The sequence below is a fragment of the Ambystoma mexicanum genome, chromosome 8 (genome assembly GCF_040938575.1).
Source record: "Ambystoma mexicanum isolate Mex_15411 chromosome 8, UKY_AmexF1_1, whole genome shotgun sequence".
Lineage (NCBI taxonomy): Eukaryota > Metazoa > Chordata > Amphibia > Caudata > Ambystomatidae > Ambystoma > Ambystoma mexicanum.
In genome coordinates, this window is record NC_090929.1 from 1,114,091,831 (window position 1) to 1,114,110,263 (window position 18,433).

The window sequence follows — 18,433 nt, forward strand, 5'->3', positions numbered from 1 at the left end:
GATTGCAAAAATTCAAATTTCAGTTTATACACATTGAAGTTTAATCAGGCAGGCCCCTGACAGCTGTCATCACAGCAGCCCTCAGCTGCACAGAGTTTTTTGACAGATCCACAGACAGGGCACTTTTTGCTGTGGAAATCTCTTTATGCTCTCAGCTTTTCAGGACCTTGTAAGTTCATGATGATTTCTTAAACTAAGTGAATTGTAGCACCCAGCAAGAATGTTCAATATTTGAAGGTGTTCTGGACCGGCATTTTGGAGTTTCAGCAGCACACAAAAAGTGATTTAAAGCCATATTTTGAGTTTCATGTAGCAGAGCACTGCTTTTTCCTTCTGTACTCAATTTTCAATTGTTGTGGAGCCCAGTGACACATTTCATGAGTGAGAGCTCTGTTCCACCGGTGACAACATGCGTGGCAGTTTGGGCAGCCATCTTTTTGTGTGTTGAAAAGCGCAATTTTCAGGGGGTTTTGTGCACACAAGGGTTTTGCGGCCATTTTGCTGTTTCTGGTCCCATCATAACAAATTGATGCAGCTTAGCAGAGCAAAAGTGGGTCAATACATCCCACACTTCGAAATGTGGTAATAGCAATAATGTGCAATAAAAGCTCCCAGAGGTGTGTTAAGGTGGCCACCAATCAATAGACGATAATCAAATAAAAAACAAACCCAAGAAAATCGAGTTAATACAAGTGCACTAGAACACCCATCTTTATCCAAACAAGAGTCGGCCAGGAAAACAAAAAGAGCTTTCTCAACGTTACAGTGTAAAACACAAGCTTTTAAGTCTAAAATGCATCACACATGACATCATAGTTAGTGATAAGAAAACCTCTCCTGTCATTGGTTAAGAGTAAATGGTACATTTATATTGTACATATAATGATTAATACTATTGGGTGTTCTTTAACTAATGGCTCCTCCTAAGGTCAGTCTACTAAAGGTGTTTATGCTAGTCTAGTTGGCCGGTGGATTGCTCATCCGACTTTGGACACTTTAGTGATATGCCAGGATGCGTGGTAGGGAAGAAGAGATGAGCGGACTGCTGTGATTCAATTTGAAGAAGTGAACTCCCTTCCTAATCTCAGGCATGAGACCTTCACCTGCCAATTTGTTTGTGGATTTGACACGGCCCATGTGTCTGGTTGCACCACAGAAATAGCAGGTGCCCTGTCTGGTCAAGCCAGGAATGAATGGTCTTTTTTCTGATCACGTGGTAGGGGACCACTGCTTCAGACCTCATTTTTGTGCATTTATTGAGTTTTCTACTATTTACCCATATTTAAGGCTGTGTGTGCTTATTTGTTTGGAGGCTGTTTGGCACTGTGGCCTCCTGCACTTGGTCGAAAGCTATCTATATCTTCTCACTGCTACCAATAATAACTGATTAACTTTTGGAGTTGCTTACTGTGCAATTCTTGGAAATGTTATCTTAGTGGTTTCGATTCCCTGTTGTGGCCCCCTGTGTCATAGCCTTCAAGCGCAAGCATCTGTCTGAATATTGCATGACTTAGGACTGTGTGTTTAAAATAGTTTCAATGTCTGAACTCAGTATTTCAGAATGAAGGACTCTCACAGTTCTATCTAAAGTGGCCCTACATTGGTTCACTCTCCGTCATTCTAATGTTCCTCGAGTCTAGTGTATGTTCATCATGTATTATGCTTTGCTTGCTGCTATACATTTGGTCCTTGCCCATGTATGCTGTCATCTGCTTCTACGTACATTTGTGTCTATGGTACTTTCTGTAGCCCTAGCTGGGTCTGCTACATTCTTTTGAATCCTGTATTTGCTCTCTATTTAGGCCCTACATTATGTGACACAACCTATTCTACTTTTTATGGCGGCTGCATTGTCCTAGTGTTGAAACTAATTGTTTACAGGTCACTTGTCATTTTTGTCAATTTATATGTTCATTCCCTTCTGTGAACGTCTGGGGCTGGGCCACACCTGGTGATACTTGTGCTGTTTTGCAGGAAGAAAAAAATGGCAATAGCAAACCTAAACATTCATTAAAAATTGTCATTACAGATAGCAAAATAAGCAAATAAACTGCAACTGGGCTTGTAATTGTGTCTGTAAAGCCAGCATATATATACTTTTCTTCTTACAAACCAATACATCAATAAATATGTTTTTAGGACCTTCGTGGCATACACATATATGTTCATTTTTTGGGGATTAGAGTTGGATATGTCCGTAGCAACATCCTCTGGCTTTCAATTGTTCCTTTTATCACACAAACAAATCTCAGGTACATTAGTCATAATAACTTAATCGTTACCAGATGTGCAACTCCTCCCCAATTTGCCCTTCAACCAAACTAAACTAAGCCCTTGTGTGTTTCCTACCCCTAGGTAGCGCTGATGGTCTGCTTACCTAGGGTGAGGCGATAATATAAGAACTTGCCCTATCTCTGATCTTCTCTCTATTTTTATTCTTTATTTATTAGTTTTAAGTAAACAGTAAACAGTAACAATCAGCGGAAAAAACACAACACAACCAGTTTTAAAATGCAATAAATTCATGAAAAGGAATATATAACAGAGGAAATGTATTGCCTTGCAGGCATGGAAAAAGTAATATACAGGAGACAGGGCAAGCTAAACTGTTATGTGAAAATCTGGGAAAGATTCTTGAATATGTACTAATTCCAATGAAATTTGTTTTTATTATTTTGTTTTATTTTTTATTTATTTATTTTTTAATTATTTTTTTAATTTGAGACCTCTTCTTTCTCTCTCTCTCTCTCTCTCTCTCTCTCTCTCTCTCTCTCTCTCGCTTATCTTCCCTAGTTAAATGTTGCAATTGTTTAATTTTACTTAAAAGGCACATGTCACAAAAAACAGAATCATGTGTGATCTGCTTCACAAATGAAATAACTTAATTTTATTCACTTTCTTTGTTTAGCAGATCTTAAAAATACTAAAAGATTACGAATTTATATGTATTGTTATGTGAAAACACAAGAACACTAAGACTGAGGATACTCAGTATTCTACCCCACACACTATATAGGAGTCTTAGTTAATTCAGACTCCTTTTATCGTGTTTCTGGAGTATATTTCCATCCTTTCTAGAGCTACGGAAAGGATAAGTCAATTACCTTTTACCACTCATGTGATCGATTTCATTTTAAAGGTCGGATCAGGCCTACCGGTTTCAGTGGACTATTGTAGTAATGCCACTTTCTTCAGGGTCACTATTACAGCACTGTATTGTGTGCTGTTGCAAATAACGTGCAGCATAACTTTTTCTCTTTGTTGATGTACCCCACCTGCAGTTAAAAGGAACGGGGTTTGGGAGGAGACACAAATATTTTGTTGAGTGGAAACTTCTGTGTCTTTCTCCTCTTCCTAGCATTCAAGGTCAGGTTAGCGTCCCAGATTTTGTCGGTCCGTGTGAACAGAGCAAATGTTGCTTACTTCTTCTTGGACGCCATAACTTGAATGTTCCAGAAAAGCCCCTTCAATTGTCCCTCCCAAATCTTAGAGCCTCCTCCCTGACCCCTTCCCTCTAGGCTCCTCCACCAGCTTCCGATTGAATAGATTTGGATTTTAAATACTGTCTCGAAACTCGCCTGATTCTTTGGGCCTATTTAGCTGTGCATTGTCAGTGCCCACTCAGTGGTTAAACAAGCTTCAGACATCAGAGATGGGTTGCACCTTCTGTGGGTGACTGAGGGGCAGCTGAAGGAGGGCACAGAAAGCACCTTTGGTGAATAGTGCCAGCCGTCCGCCTGATAGGCAGTCAGCAAAGTAATCTGGGGGTGGGCTAGGGATACTCTTTTAATACTCTTTCTCTATGACCATGAAAAACTCCCTTATGCTCCTGCTTGGCGACGATATTGTTTTATCTCTGGCTCAGTCGTTCTATCGTGTGCTAGAATCGTTCAGGAATAAGCCAGACGTCAGTGCACACCTGCTAGATTCTTTACTAAAGATTTTTCTGCGGTGTGTCACATTAGACTCATGAAAGATTTTAACTTGTGGGCAGACGATGGGGAGGGTATTTTGACCCAATGGGCCTCATTACGACCCTGGCGGAACGGGTTAAACGGCGCCGTAAAAGGTGGCGGCGCCGTTCAACCCATTCCGCCACATTACGAGGTTCCCTCGCGGGACACGTTAAGCACGCCTGGGAAAACCAGGCGTGCTTACCGGGTCCTGCAAGGGGAAGAGGGAGCAAACAACGGGCCATCTCGTTATGGCCCGTTGTTTGCTCCCTCGACCATTCCCATTCAGCCCTATTGGGGCTGAAATGGGAATGGGGAAGGACCGTGTCCGGGTCCTTGAGGGAGGAATTACCGGGCCATCCGAATTCGGGATGGCCCGGTAAGTCCTCATTCCGAGGACCCGGACACGGATGCGATTTCGGCGGCAGCCATGCCGCCAATAGCGGCATGGCTACCGGCCGAACTCGTAATGAGGGCCAATATGTTTTGTTCTCAGCTGCAGTGGCTAGATCCTGCATAGCTGGTTCATGGGACTTAGCACGCTAGGCCACATAACACTCTGCTTGAATATCATGGATCTTCCAGGGATATCATAAGACATTTTTTCCAAGGTCTGGTTTTATCACCACATGCAGAAAGAAACCTGCCTTAGTCCTTACCATCAAGACAGAAAGAACATATCTCTCCCCTGAGCCTATGATGGGGTATTTTCTTAGTTTCAGTTCAAATAGGACTTTTTGGGCTTAGAGCCCCGTTCTCAAACCCACCATAGACTGCATCAAGGTATCTGGTTTTCCATCAAATTTCAGGCACTTATGACAATATTCCCTTGGAATGAAGGATGAGAAGAGTGGAAATTGCATCCCTTTGAGGCCAAAGCTGTTTATCGAGACCATTTGGAATAGTATCACAAGTCAGTTTGGATACTAATTAAAGTTTGGGGACAAAACTAATAATCTTCTCAGGAACATTCAAGTAAGCTGTTCTTAGTGGTGACTTCTTTGGCCTTATTTGGCCCCAGCAAGGCTCTTTGCAGGAATCTCACTTCCTTTTGCCACGAAAATGTAGTTATAAAAGGGTATTGTTTTGTTGAGACCAACAAAAACTCCTTTCTAAAAGTGAACGAGGGACCAGAACACTGTCGCATCGGTACTAGCCGTTCTAGAAACTGTTCAGAAAGGCAACTCTACTGAGATTTGTTTTACTTTGTACATCATGATTTTGAACCGCATCACCAGTTCAACCAATTCAGGACTGGGCCATCAAAAAAATGCACAACAGGCAGCCACTTCTCCTGCGACAACATAAACAATTCAGTCCACAAATGTCTGGTCCCCAGGATCCTTCCAGGATGGAGTAGTAATGGCCTTGTTAAAGAAGCTCAGTCTGGGACATGAGTTATACTCCCCTGTGTGTGACTGATTGCCATCTATCCATCTCACCAGTCACGCAGAGCATTGTAGAGAAACAGCTACAATGCTTCTTGAAGAAAATTATCTGCTTCACCCAGTACATGGTTTTACAACATTCTCTGTCCAGATTTTTGGAATACGTCTCCCGTGATCTCTAACCATTGACTAATCGTGCTAAGGGCGATGGGAGTTGTAGTCCAACATTTCTAGAAAGCAAAATGTCCCTGTACAATGTGTGGGACTGAGACTGCACTCTTGAAGGCCTATGATTATATGACCTGTCTACTGGTCTTTCTTGACTTTTCAGCGGCCTTCAACACCAATTACATTTCCATATTTCTGCCATGTTTGTCTGTGGTCACCAAATTCAGCCTGGTGCTCTGAGCCTGTTTGAGACCTACAAGGATAGCAGCTATACAGTTGACTTGGAAGGATTATGGGAATATTGATTCTGATTTCTAGAACACAGCCTGTGAAGAGTCACATTAATTTTCCATCCTTTGGGGCATATAGTGTCTCTGGGGACCAGGGATGCCCACCAGAAGGTTACAGGGATGTGGTATATGGTAGAATAGGCCAGTGTCACTTGCCTTTCTCCAGTCCTTCGTGTGCTGTTGACAGGGGTACAGGTTGCACATCACCTTATGTGGAGTGGTCCCCCTTACAATCTCTATATGCCAATTTGATTCTCAGACTCTTCAACACACCCTGGCGACGGAATGGGTTAACGGGTGCCGCTAATGGTGGCGGACCCGTTAAACCCATTCCACCTCATTACGAGGTTCCCTCGCGGGACCCGTTGTGGACGTCTGGTTTTACCAGACGTCCTTACCAGGTCCCACGAGGGGACCAGGGAGCTAACAACGGGCTGGTCGTAATCAGCCCGTTGTTCGCTCCCGCGCCCATTCCCATTGAGCCCTATAGGGGCTCAAATTGGAATGGGGATGGTCCGGGCCCAGATTCTCTGAAGGAGGAATTACCGGGTCCTCCAAACTCGGAATAGCCCAGTAATTCCCCATTCAGGGAATCTGGACCCGGTTTTGGTGGCAGCCATGCCCTTATTAAGGGTATGCTACCACCAAAGTCGTAATGAGGCCCTATTTGTTCTTTAAGAGGGCGTCACAACACTCCCTCAACTCCAAGAACAATCCACCTGGGTGTTACAGGCAGTCCTGCAGATGCTGCTGTAACTCTTGTTGAGTGGGACTTTGCTTTCACTAACAAACAGTGAGCTACCAGGCGAGGCCCTCAACCCACTTCTTCACTGCTGACATGCAGAGGAAAGCTGACAAGGAGGGGCATCACGAGGCTGCTTACCACCCATGGCCAAGATGGAGCATTGGTCTAAATCCAAAATGTCAGATTGGCATTTAAACCCCAGCTGCATCTCACATAATCTAGTTAGGGATTATAGCCATGAAGGGGGTAAACAGGAGATACATGTAAGAATCCTTTAAAAAAGACAAAACACCCAAAGTGGAACACAGAAAGGAGAGGAACGTCCAATCCCATTTAGGAAAGGGGAAAGGTCTCAGGAATACCCAATAGGATACTTACTGAGCTATCCGAACCATCGGAAATGGTATTAAAGAGCCCAGGTCTTGGAACAAGGCGACAGATACCGGGTTGCAGGATGGAAGAAAAAGAGAAGGAGCCCCTGAAGAAGAGTTAGATGCTGGGAGAGACCAGATTAATAGAGTTGAGAGTTAAGCCCTAGAACCTGATGAGGGCTATACCCCAGACACTTGATGATACCAGGTCTTCCAAGAGCACAAGCAGTTGCTCATGCTACATCTCAGACATTGGCTGAGATTGGACCTAAAGAGAAAGAAAAGAGCATCCTCGGGGCTTTAATCTAGACCGTGGCAGAGACCAGACAGAGAGAACGAAAGCAATAGCTTGCCGAGGCCTAGAACTACAAGTAGATGTTGGTTCAAGGAGGTGACTTGTGGATCGGGGTCACAGTAACAAAGCCTAGAAAAAAATACTAAGCATGGAAATAAATATTTACTAGTAACAGTGTGTTGAAGGTTCCAATCCTGGCCCAGAAGGTTGGTGACCCCTGGCGGGAGAGTGATAATACCTATGCCAGAAAAATACCCTTAAGCAATGTAGGAGAAGTTCTTGTTAGGAGATTGCCAAAGGAGTGCACTGAGTGCTACAACCCTGCGACTTTAAGAAGTGAACCAGGCTCCACAACTTGGATGGGGGCTACTGAGAGATTTCCTCAAAAAACCATGGGAACACACAGGAAACACATAGGTAGGACCCTGGAACTCTTTGAGTTCATCAATCCTAACACTTGAATATGAATAGTCTTTATTTGTTGTTTGTTAAACCTATAATAAATAGGCCTTTTCAGACACATCTTAAATATGTTAATAAAGGTGAACATGGCTACTTTCTCGGTGTGTACCAATGATCCGTGACTGCAATAAACACTTTCAACCATTTTGTTCAACTTCTATATTATGACCGCTCATGATCTCGTCACTTGCATTGTTGTGCCACTCCTTCACTGATGACACCCAAATATATGTTGCTTCAAGAGTTAAGTCAAACCTAATTGACCAAGCACCAAGGCATTTGGTGTGAGAGCCATTAAAAGCTGTATGCAAGACAACTACCTGCAACAGAAAATGGTAAAACCAGGGTAATTATATTTTGGGGTTCCAATTCTTTAAAATATCAGCCAGACCAAGATGTGCTGGCTTCTTTTTGCCCTCCATCAGTGGTCATCAAAGAAACGGTAAAAACATGTAAGGATCGTCTGAAGCACATGTCTGTCATGTAAGGTCCAAGTAGGGATAGTTGTAGATGGGTATTCAGTTCAACTAACCCATCTGAAACAGTCATGACGTGCATTCTTAATGCTGGTTTGGTATGCATGGTGGGAGCTGTCAAGATTTCCAGGATCAATAATTGAAATGGTCTCTATGCAGATCTCCTGCTCATTCTTTAATAACAGGTTCTGGTCACATGTTCATATGCATGGCAATTATACAGCATTTCATGAACCAGAAGGACACTTTGTTGGTTTGTATTGAGGACAGACTCTGGTTCAAGCAAGGATGCCTCCCCTTTAACACCTTGAAAGGGACACAACAGTTTATACAAAGAATACAATTCCCAGCTTTCTACCTCTCTCATCCCTTTGATCCAGCAGCAGACCCTTTTGGTGATCCCTCAATTTTCTAAGGAACATATGGGTCATCAACTATTTTGGGTTCATAGCTCACTCTTTTGGAACCCAATTTCATCAGCAGTAAGGAAGGAAATCCAGGATAGTGTAAAAAAAGCTGTTTTATATATTTTGCAAGGTTATCTAAGATTTTTTAGTCAGATCCACGCTTTCAGATGGTTTTGTGTATTCATAATCATTCATTCAGTCCAGGTATTATGTAGAGTGTGGCAGGAATCCACTTTGAGCGTCAAATAAAGTTTAACGGTGTAGTAAGAAAGGGCTGCTAATGAATTTACTGCCATTTTTACTACACCACCAAATTCAGAGTTTCAATATTGAAACTCGTAAAAACCACCTGAATTGCTTCACAGAAAAGCATTGCCACCTGAGATATTACTGCATTCCAGTAAATTGCACATGCAGTAGTACGGCAAACCCCAATGCCAAAACAGTGAAGAACAGAAGGGTCTGCATGATTCTAAATCATTAAGACCCTTCCTGTTAACACATGATTACTGCAGACACGCCTGGTATTTGTGTTTGGCAGTATTTCAAGAAGAAATAACATAAATGTTTAATTATGGCCCATAATGTTTTATTACAGGGCCTGCGGTAGTGGCCCTGTAGTTATGGTTAAGTTGCTCAACCCATAGGAAGAGCACTTTTTGGGTGGCTTTTAACTTTGCCCTCCACTTGGACAAATCCTCACAAAATGTTGCAAAAAAAAGTATATTGCCCCGTCAGATTGATGCTGCAAAGTTTGGTGAAGTCTTGTGCAGCGGGGGCAAAGTTATAGTGCGTTCCCAAAATGTGTTTATTCCCATAGACGTAATGGAAAATAAATGTGCTCACACCTACAGCCTAAACCGCTGGATGGATATTCACCAAATTTGCATCAGGAGCGGCCGCTTGATCCCAAAATTGTGGTTTTTTATAAATTTGGTGTAAATCCGCCCAGTCGTTTTTTTTTAAAACTACCAAAAAGTAGGTCAAAATACATTTGTGATATCTGGGTTCGGCCCACAGACTCGCTTCCCTATTCGGTTCGCGGATGGGCTTCCGATTGCCCAGAGACCAGCGTGAGGTCCACAGGCATCGGACGAGCCTGCTGATTGGATGCTGAAAAGCGTGAGGTGCGTCAGATTTTTGGAAACACCCACCATGTTGACTCCATGGACTGTGCCCGCTGTCCACAGACAGTGCAGTGTGGGGGGAAGTCTGAAAAACACATTTGGGGTTATTTGGTGGTGGAAAGAGGGGCTCGGAAGGACGGGGGATTGAAATTATGTGGCTTTTTTGTAGGTTGAAAAAGGTTGGGCCTGTGTTGTGGCTGTACACGCACACCGCAGTAGTTTGCATATGGCACTGTAAATGGACAGCTTGGAAAAGAAATTTGGGGTTATTTGATGGCTGAAAGAGAGCATAGAGAGTGGAAGGGAAGTGGAATGAAGGTAATGTGGAGCTGTTTTTATAGGCAAAAAAGGGTTTGGAAATGCTGCAGAGTCCGCGGTCAATTTCAGTGTCCACGAACATCATTTTGATTGCAAGGTGTCAGGGTGAGTGTTATTAGTTGACGGTGTATGATACATATTTTCTAGTCAGATCCACGCTTTCAGATGGTTTTGTGTATTCATAATCATTCATTCAGTCCAGGTATTATGTAGAGTGTGGCAGGAATCCACTTTGAGCCTCAAATAAAGTTTAACGGTGTAGTAAGAAAGGGCTGCTAATGAATTTACTGCCATTTTTACTACACCACCAAATTCAGAGTTTCAATATTGAAACTCGTAAAAACCACCTGAATTGCTTCACAGAAAAGCATTGCCACCTGAGATATTACTGCATTCCAGTAAATTGCACATGCAGTAGTACGGCAAACCCCAATGCCAAAACAGTGAAGAACAGAAGGGTCTGCATGATTCTAAATCATTAAGACCCTTCCTGTTAACACATGATTACTGCAGACACGCCTGGTATTTGTGTTTGGCAGTATTTCAAGAAGAAATAACATAAATGTTTAATTATGGCCCATAATGTTTTATTACAGGGCCTGCGGTAGTGGCCCTGTAGTTATGGTTAAGTTGCTCAACCCATAGGAAGAGCACTTTTTGGGTGGCTTTTAACTTTGCCCTCCACTTGGACAAATCCTCACAAAATGTTGCAAAAAAAAGTATATTGCCCCGTCGGATTGATGCTGCAAAGTTTGGTGAAGTCTTGTGCAGCGGGGGCAAAGTTATAGTGCGTTCCCAAAATGTGTTTATTCCCATAGACGTAATGGAAAATAAATGTGCTCACACCTACAGCCTAAACCACTGGATGGATATTCACCAAATTTGCATCAGGAGCGGCCGCTTGATCCCAAAATTGTGGTTTTTTATAAATTTGGTGTAAATCCGCCCAGTCGTTTTTTTTTAAAACTACCAAAAAGTAGGTCAAAATACATTTGTGATATCTGGGTTCGGCCCACAGACTCGCTTCCCTATTCGGTTCGCGGATGGGCTTCCGATTGCCCAGAGACCAGCGTGAGGTCCACAGGCATCGGACGAGCCTGCTGATTGGATGCTGAAAAGCGTGAGGTGCGTCAGATTTTTGGAAACACCCACCATGTTGACTCCATGGACTGTGCCCGCTGTCCACAGACAGTGCAGTGTGGGGGAAAGTCTGAAAAACACATTTGGGGTTATTTGGTGGTGGAAAGAGGGGCTTGGAAGGACGGGGGATTGAAATTATGTGGCTTTTTTGTAGGTTGAAAAAGGTTGGACATGTGTTGTGGCTGTACACGCACACCGCAGTAGTTTGCATATGGCACTGTAAATGGACAGCTTGGAAAAGAAATTTGGGGTTATTTGATGGCTGAAAGAGAGCATAGAGAGTGGAAGGGAAGTGGAATGAAGGTAATGTGGAGCTGTTTTTATAGGCAAAAAAGGGTTTGGAAATGCTGCAGAGTCCGCGGTCAATTTCAGTGTCCACGAACATCATTTTGATTGCAAGGTGTCAGGGTGAGTGTTATTAGTTGACGGTGTATGATACATACTTGTTATATAGTTAATTGTATTGTGGTGATTGAGGCCAGTGGCCAGATTCTAGGGGATATGGCCACAGGCCATGCCCCCAAGAATAATATGTGCACTGGGCACAACCACCACAGTAGTAATATGTGTATAGTAATTATAGGTAATGTAGTAGGAGTACAAATTGTTTGTAATATGGATGTATGATGTAATTGTAGTACAATTGGGATTAGTGCTCATAGAATATGTATTTGATTATATTTGCTGTGGTTAGTGTTGTGTGGTGCTTGGGGTCTATTGGAGAGAATAGCAATGGAACTCTTAGATCAGAACACTGCCAAAGGGTCTGTAAGGGAATGTATAACTTGTGTGTGAGGCAGTTGGAGAAGGCAGCCTGAGAGTAGGTTGGGGGTCTTCTGTATGTACATCTTCCTGTAATAAAGTTCCTGATTGCTACCATTGGATGTTTCCGGAGCATTCCTTTCATTGGCAACGAGGATAGGATCAAGATGTCAAGACCCCCAACCGTGGAGCTTGCTCTCATAAGGGTGGAAGTATGGTCTGCCCTAGGATGGATTCCTACAACCCTGCACTGACTCTAGTGTTGGAGAAGGGGAGTTGAACTACTCTGTCATTTGTAAGTTCACCCGAATCCTTCACTTGCAAATGGGGTATGTTTTGATAATGGAAGCAGTCTCCCACTGAGTTTACTGGGGAGTTTGCCTGCCATTATAGGACCCAGTGCAGTCTCAATTCCTATTAACTGCAGCACTGTATGGAGTACTTAGCGATCTCAAGAAGATATTGTGAATTGGTTTTTTTAAACTATTTTTGGTACAGTTCCGATGTGCATCGTTTAAAAAGGCAGCGCATCATTTGAAATCATTGCTGCGTGCATCCCTGACAGCGAGTAACACGGGATTGATGTCACAATCAGCCTGCAGTATTACGGTGATACGAGTGTAGTGTATCCTGGCAACGACTGCAACACCTTGTGCTAACCAATAGCGTTCCGTGCTGTAAGCAACGGAACAGAGCAGCGTAAACTTCCCAGGCACTGATCTCAACGAGGATCGGGTTTGATGCAGTGCTTCTCTACGTTGTGTGAGAATCCGTGTGCCCGAAAGTCGCACGCCCAGGGCCCGTTCAGGGGAGGTGAATATAACAGCTCTTTCCTGCAATCCTGTTGAAATTGCAAAGTACTTTGGATGTGGAGGAGACGGGAAGTGATGTTTGGTCATAACGCCTCGATCAGGGAAGTACTAATGCGACAGGTATAACGCTGTGATCACCAAGAGAGCACCGATTTGAAAATCTGATGCAATTTTGTGTTCACTCAACGCTGTGATTTTGTGTGGCTGGATCAGAGAAGTACTGGTGTGACAGTCATAGCATTGTGATGACCAAGACAGTACTGTTATGAGAATACAATACCACATGTATCCCTAGAACAAGTGGTATTGTATTCTCATAACAGTACTGTTACCATAATTGGTCATCAAGGGCATATTAGAGTTTTCAAGACCAAAGAGGTTATCAAAGAAGATTATTGGTGGCCTGGATTGGATCGAGAAGTCGAAAAGGTGGTGGGGTCCTGTGTCGAGTGTGAATAGTCGGCTAAAAATATTCATGCCAAGATTCAACCTATGATTAAAGTGATGCCTTTGAGGGGGTGTGGCACGATTTGGCAATGGATATCATTGGGCCTATGGATTTAGGATGTGGTCAAGGTAGATTTGTTGTGGTAGTAGTGGATAGGTTTTCCAGGTGGACTGAGTTTAAAGTTGTAAGAGAGGTTTCATCTCAATTTATGGTGGAATTTTTGCAAGATGTATTTGAGTGGGAGGGCTTACCGAGGACTATATTGACAGACAATGGTACGCAATTTGTGGGAGCTGTGTTTCAGGAATATTTGAAGAGAAGTGGGATCAAGCATAGATGAACAGCTTTGTACCAACCCCAAAGTAACGGGATAGTAGAGAGAGTGAATCAGTGTATTATGGAGGCTGTACGAATGTGTAGTGTGTCTGGAAAAGTTAAAGAAATCGCCATGAAGGAGAGATTGTATGCATTGCGATTAGCTCCTCATGTGGAAACTGGGATCAATCCCTTTGAACTTATGAGGGGTAGGAAGCCAAATACCCTGGTATCTCTAACGTGGTTGGGTAGAGCCAGGGAGACAAGTATTGTGGATGAGTTAAGGGAGAGATTGAATGTGAGGAAGGAGAGATGGGTGAAGAAAGTAAATGAGAGTCAGACTAAACGTGCTGAGTCAGTGGAGGTGGGGGATATGGTAACAGTGAAGAAAGGTATGGTGAGAAGGAAGGGTATTTCTTTATATTCAGAACCTGTGCAAGCGGCTCAGGTGCTAAAAGGAGCACTTAGGCTGCGAAGTGGACAAGTGTGCAATTTATCAAGGATTGTTAAGGTTCATTAAGCGAATATATGCGTCAGTATCGCTCTGTCAATATGTATATGCAATACTCCATGTTTCATTTGTGTTTTATTTTTTGTTGTTGTATTTTTGGTATTCTTCCTGCTGCATTATTTTATTTCACTTTGTTTATATGCAAGATGTTAGGGTTTGATCTGTTTGGTAAGGGGTCGGGGGTGTTGTGTGGTGCTTGGGGTGTATGGGAGAGAATAGCAATGGAACTCTTAGATCAGAACACTGCTTAAGGTTCTATAAAGGAATGTATAGCTTGTGTGTGAGGCAATTGGAGAAGGCAGCCTTAGAGTAGGTTGGGGGTCTTCTGTAAGTACATCTTCTTGTAATAAAGTTCCTGATTGTTACCATTGGATGTTTCTGGAGCATTCCTTTCATTTACTTAGTTTTATAGCGTTATGAAGCTGGAAACTCTGGTTTATTTTCTGTTGGAAAAGTACAATTTGTTAAGCAGGATTAGTTTAAATGCTGTAGTTGTATACAATTTTACACATACATTTTGTTTAACCATCATAAACAGTACATTCTAAGTACTATGTTTGGTACAACTATAGTGTATGACACACTGCTGTTGTTTTGACATGAAAGAGAGGGAAAAAATATCTGTACTGAATAAAAATAAATTATTACAGTTACGTGAGTCTAAGGGTGATAGTATTTTTGTTTGAAATATGTTGTGATTGAGGGAATGCTTGAAGTAGTTACATACATGTTGGCGTATTCTAACTACGTTAGACGTTAAAAGTTGTTTTGTCGTATAAGAATTGCGATTGCGTATTTGAAGTGTTTTGGAATGAAGGCTGTTTTTCAAGTAGTTAGATACCTGTTGGCGTATTGCACCTGGATTTCAAAAGTACTATTGTACAATTATGGTTGAAGTTAGAAACCTGCTGGTGTATTCTAACTATTAATTGTGCTATAGTTTAGTGACTAAATTTGGGTTGGAGAAATATTAAGTTGGCACTTGTTAAATTTGCTGGTAACCTATGTTTTGGAGTGATGGCGGTATTGTTACATTCAAACCAACCACTTATTTATTTTGACATATGCAGTGTAGTGCCCTGAAGTGGTTGTGGCACCAGTGTGGTATACTATACCTACTGTTGTGAAGGTTTGCTTTCCAAGAGATACTTGTCCGTGTGTGAAGCATGTAAGCTTACAGTTATTTTTGGTACCATCTACTTTATACAGACCCTCCACGATATTGCAGCATGAAATGGTACATTTTCCAGCATGAAAAAGCAAATTTTGTGGTACAAACATTTATTTTTTGCAGCATTTTTGCGGCACTTTCTTTATCGATTGGAGGGTGTAAGGTTGGCACATTGCAGGAAAGAGGCAGTTTACATTATTTGTACCTTTGTGCCAATTCAACAGGAAGAGTCTCAGACTTCCCTGACTTGACATAGCAGTGTTAATTTTGCAATATATTTTTGGTTTAATGTTCATACCTATTTAATATTATTAACTGTATTGAGCATTATCAGATATAATGGTGAAAATATTCCCCCATGTTCTCCACTTCCCCAAACAGCCACATACCTCTCTCACCAACACCCCTCCCATCACAACGTACACTCCCAAACCTCTCACTCTGTGTCATGCACATACTTACAAACTCTGTCACACAGCCAAGTCAAAATGTACACTCACCAGTCCATGCCACAAATCAAATCATAAACATTACGCTCCCCAATTCCTCCAGCAGTCTACAGGCCATCATTCTTTCTCGCAACTTCTGCATCTTGCATGCTTTCTCCCATTCTTTTGAACTCTTCCCTCATTCTTTCTCACAATCTGCAGCTTAATGCCTCTTTCCGGCCAACGGCTCCCTCTCTGCTTTCTGACCCACTGCTCCCCTTGCAGCTTGCACTCCCTCTGCTTTCTGGCCCACGACTTCCTCACTATTCTCTTGTCCATTGCTTATCACTCTGATCCACTGATCTCTCTCTGCTTTCTTTCCATCACTCCCCATTGACCCATCAGTCTCCCCTCTCTCTTTCTCCTTTGCTTCTAATATTTTGACTAACAAAAAAAAAAGAAAATGTACATGTTCGCACGTATCCTCAAAAAATTGGGCATTTAAATATCGAGCAGAGGGTATGCTATTTTTAGGTAAGCCATTTTTGGAAATGTGCAGGCCACCGTATTCTCAAAAGTGACCTGCACATTTCCATGGTGCTGAGCTGCAGCGCAAATGATGCCCTGGCCAGCCGCCTTCAGTACATTGGTGTCTAAGGTGCTCTCCGGCCAATGTGTTCTACAGGCTCCCAGCGCATTTCACTGTGACGGGTCCTTAAGGGGCCGTCAATGTAAAATGCAATCCAAAAAAAAAAGCATTTCTATCCCGTTTGAGGAAAATAAATGCATGTATGACAGCAGCGATTCATACCTCTGCTGTCACACTTAAAAAGTTGCATGACCGTATCAGGAAAGACCTTGCCATGCAGTGGACACTCCCTTCACCGTGCCTATTCAAAGCAGGAATATGGGGTTGCCTTGCTTTTCTGCACATTTGCACATTACTGTTTGTAAATTCAGGATGCGCTTTTTCATGTGCAGAAACGCCACCCTGATTTGTGCAGAGGTGAAAAAGGCCTTCCGATTTGATGCATATAAATTGCACCCATTGTGATGATCTTCATGGTTTGGGCTACTTTTTTGGGGCTCAAGTGATGAGATGTGCTTGCACATTTCATTACTTGCATCAAAAAAAGTTTTGAGAACCTGACTTTGTTTCTTTTTTTTAATAAAATGGTTGTTTTTGCAAAAACTGCAGTTTTCGTGGGTGTTTTATGCAAAAACAGCTGTTTATGCGCCTGTACTCAGGAGATCCCCGGCCGGCCCATATAGCCGATGCTTGCTCCGTGAGTACTTTAAGACGAGAAAGCTGCACCTTGAGATGGATGGGGGTGCAGATTTAATACTCCAACACCAATCAATAAGGACAACTCAATGGTTTGGCAAAGGGAGTTTGTTTAATGGAAAGTACAAAAAACGGGGAGTCATGGCAATCAGCAGTGATGTGTTAGTCTGTATCGCTCAACTCCAACTAACTTCATAAAAATCATGACATTTATACTGAAAACTTGTCATAAGTGATGTGTAACACTCAAAAGTTAATAAGCATTTCTATTGGTTCGGAAAAGGTAACTTTAATATAGGTGCTATATCTGTATATGGTAACGGAGTGAAGGGGTTGGGCAAAACCCTGTCAGGTGGGTGTCTAAGCCCTTCCTTCAAAATGACTACTGTAGACGTCACCAAAAGTATGACGTCCCATTGGTTCTACTAATTATAGGACCCTAGATTGTGTGGTCCATTGTGATTGGGTTGGCACCAACCCCATGCATAAATTTCCACTGCACGCAAAATGGTCAGCCAGGTGCAGGGTGCCCCCCTCAGCTATCCGGCCTTCCTCCAATTAAGGTCACAATCAATCATCATTTCAGCAACAATGTGTCAATTATGTTACTGAGGTTGGCTTCGCAACTGCATCTTCTGCCTGGGAAAGGTCCGCTATCTTCTCCTGGGTGGAGTTTCTCTTGATTTGTGCATTTAATTCTTATTCGGCTTGCCACCTGCCTATGCCTCCTTATCTTGACCTTTCAGAGATAGGATATTCTGTTCTTAAGTTTCAATTAAATGTTGCTACTGTTCGTTCCTTCTATTGGTATGACCTTGGCTCTCTTGGCACGAGTTGCATCTGCTAAGTTTCGATTCAGCAGTCTCTTCTCATTTTGCTAGAATATGAATCTTTTCTTGTTTGGCCTCTAGTAACCTGATTTGATTCTGCTTTTCGTGTAAGGTGGAATCACACTTATAATAATGTGCTTCGTTTTGAGGTAGATTATGTACAATGGTGCTTGCTGCTCTATTCTTCTACTTAGCATAGCAAGCCGCACTGTTTTCTTAGCCCTCTTGCAGTTTCAAGCATATGTGGAGGTGTTATCTGGTTGAATATCTTCCTCCTGCTTACAGCTTAACTCTCTTACGCTTTGATAGTTTTCTATCACTTTAAGCTCGCAATCTCTTCTCTCATGGTGTTTCATCTCCTTGTGTCATTCTTGGTTCGTCATTTGTTCTACCTATGAGGCAGTCCGGGCTCTCGTGACATCACCATTTGTCTTCCATTAAGGCCTTTTTGGTTTCTTCCAGGACGGTACTTAGGCAATCTTCATTTCGTCTCATTTGTTGGTAGGGTTTTCTCAATAGATACCTTACGGTCCATGGTTGACTGGTTATTGGTACTTCAATAGGTGTTGCTCTTCTGATGGGTAATGGGCAGAGCCCTACTGCGGCTCTCTGCTGGTTTATTTGCTCATCATACGTCACATATTTTGGTGTGAATGTTCCTGGTACTTCAAAATGGGTGATGTGAGTGCAAGCTTCATTTGGGACCTCCTCTACACTCCCCACACTGGGTG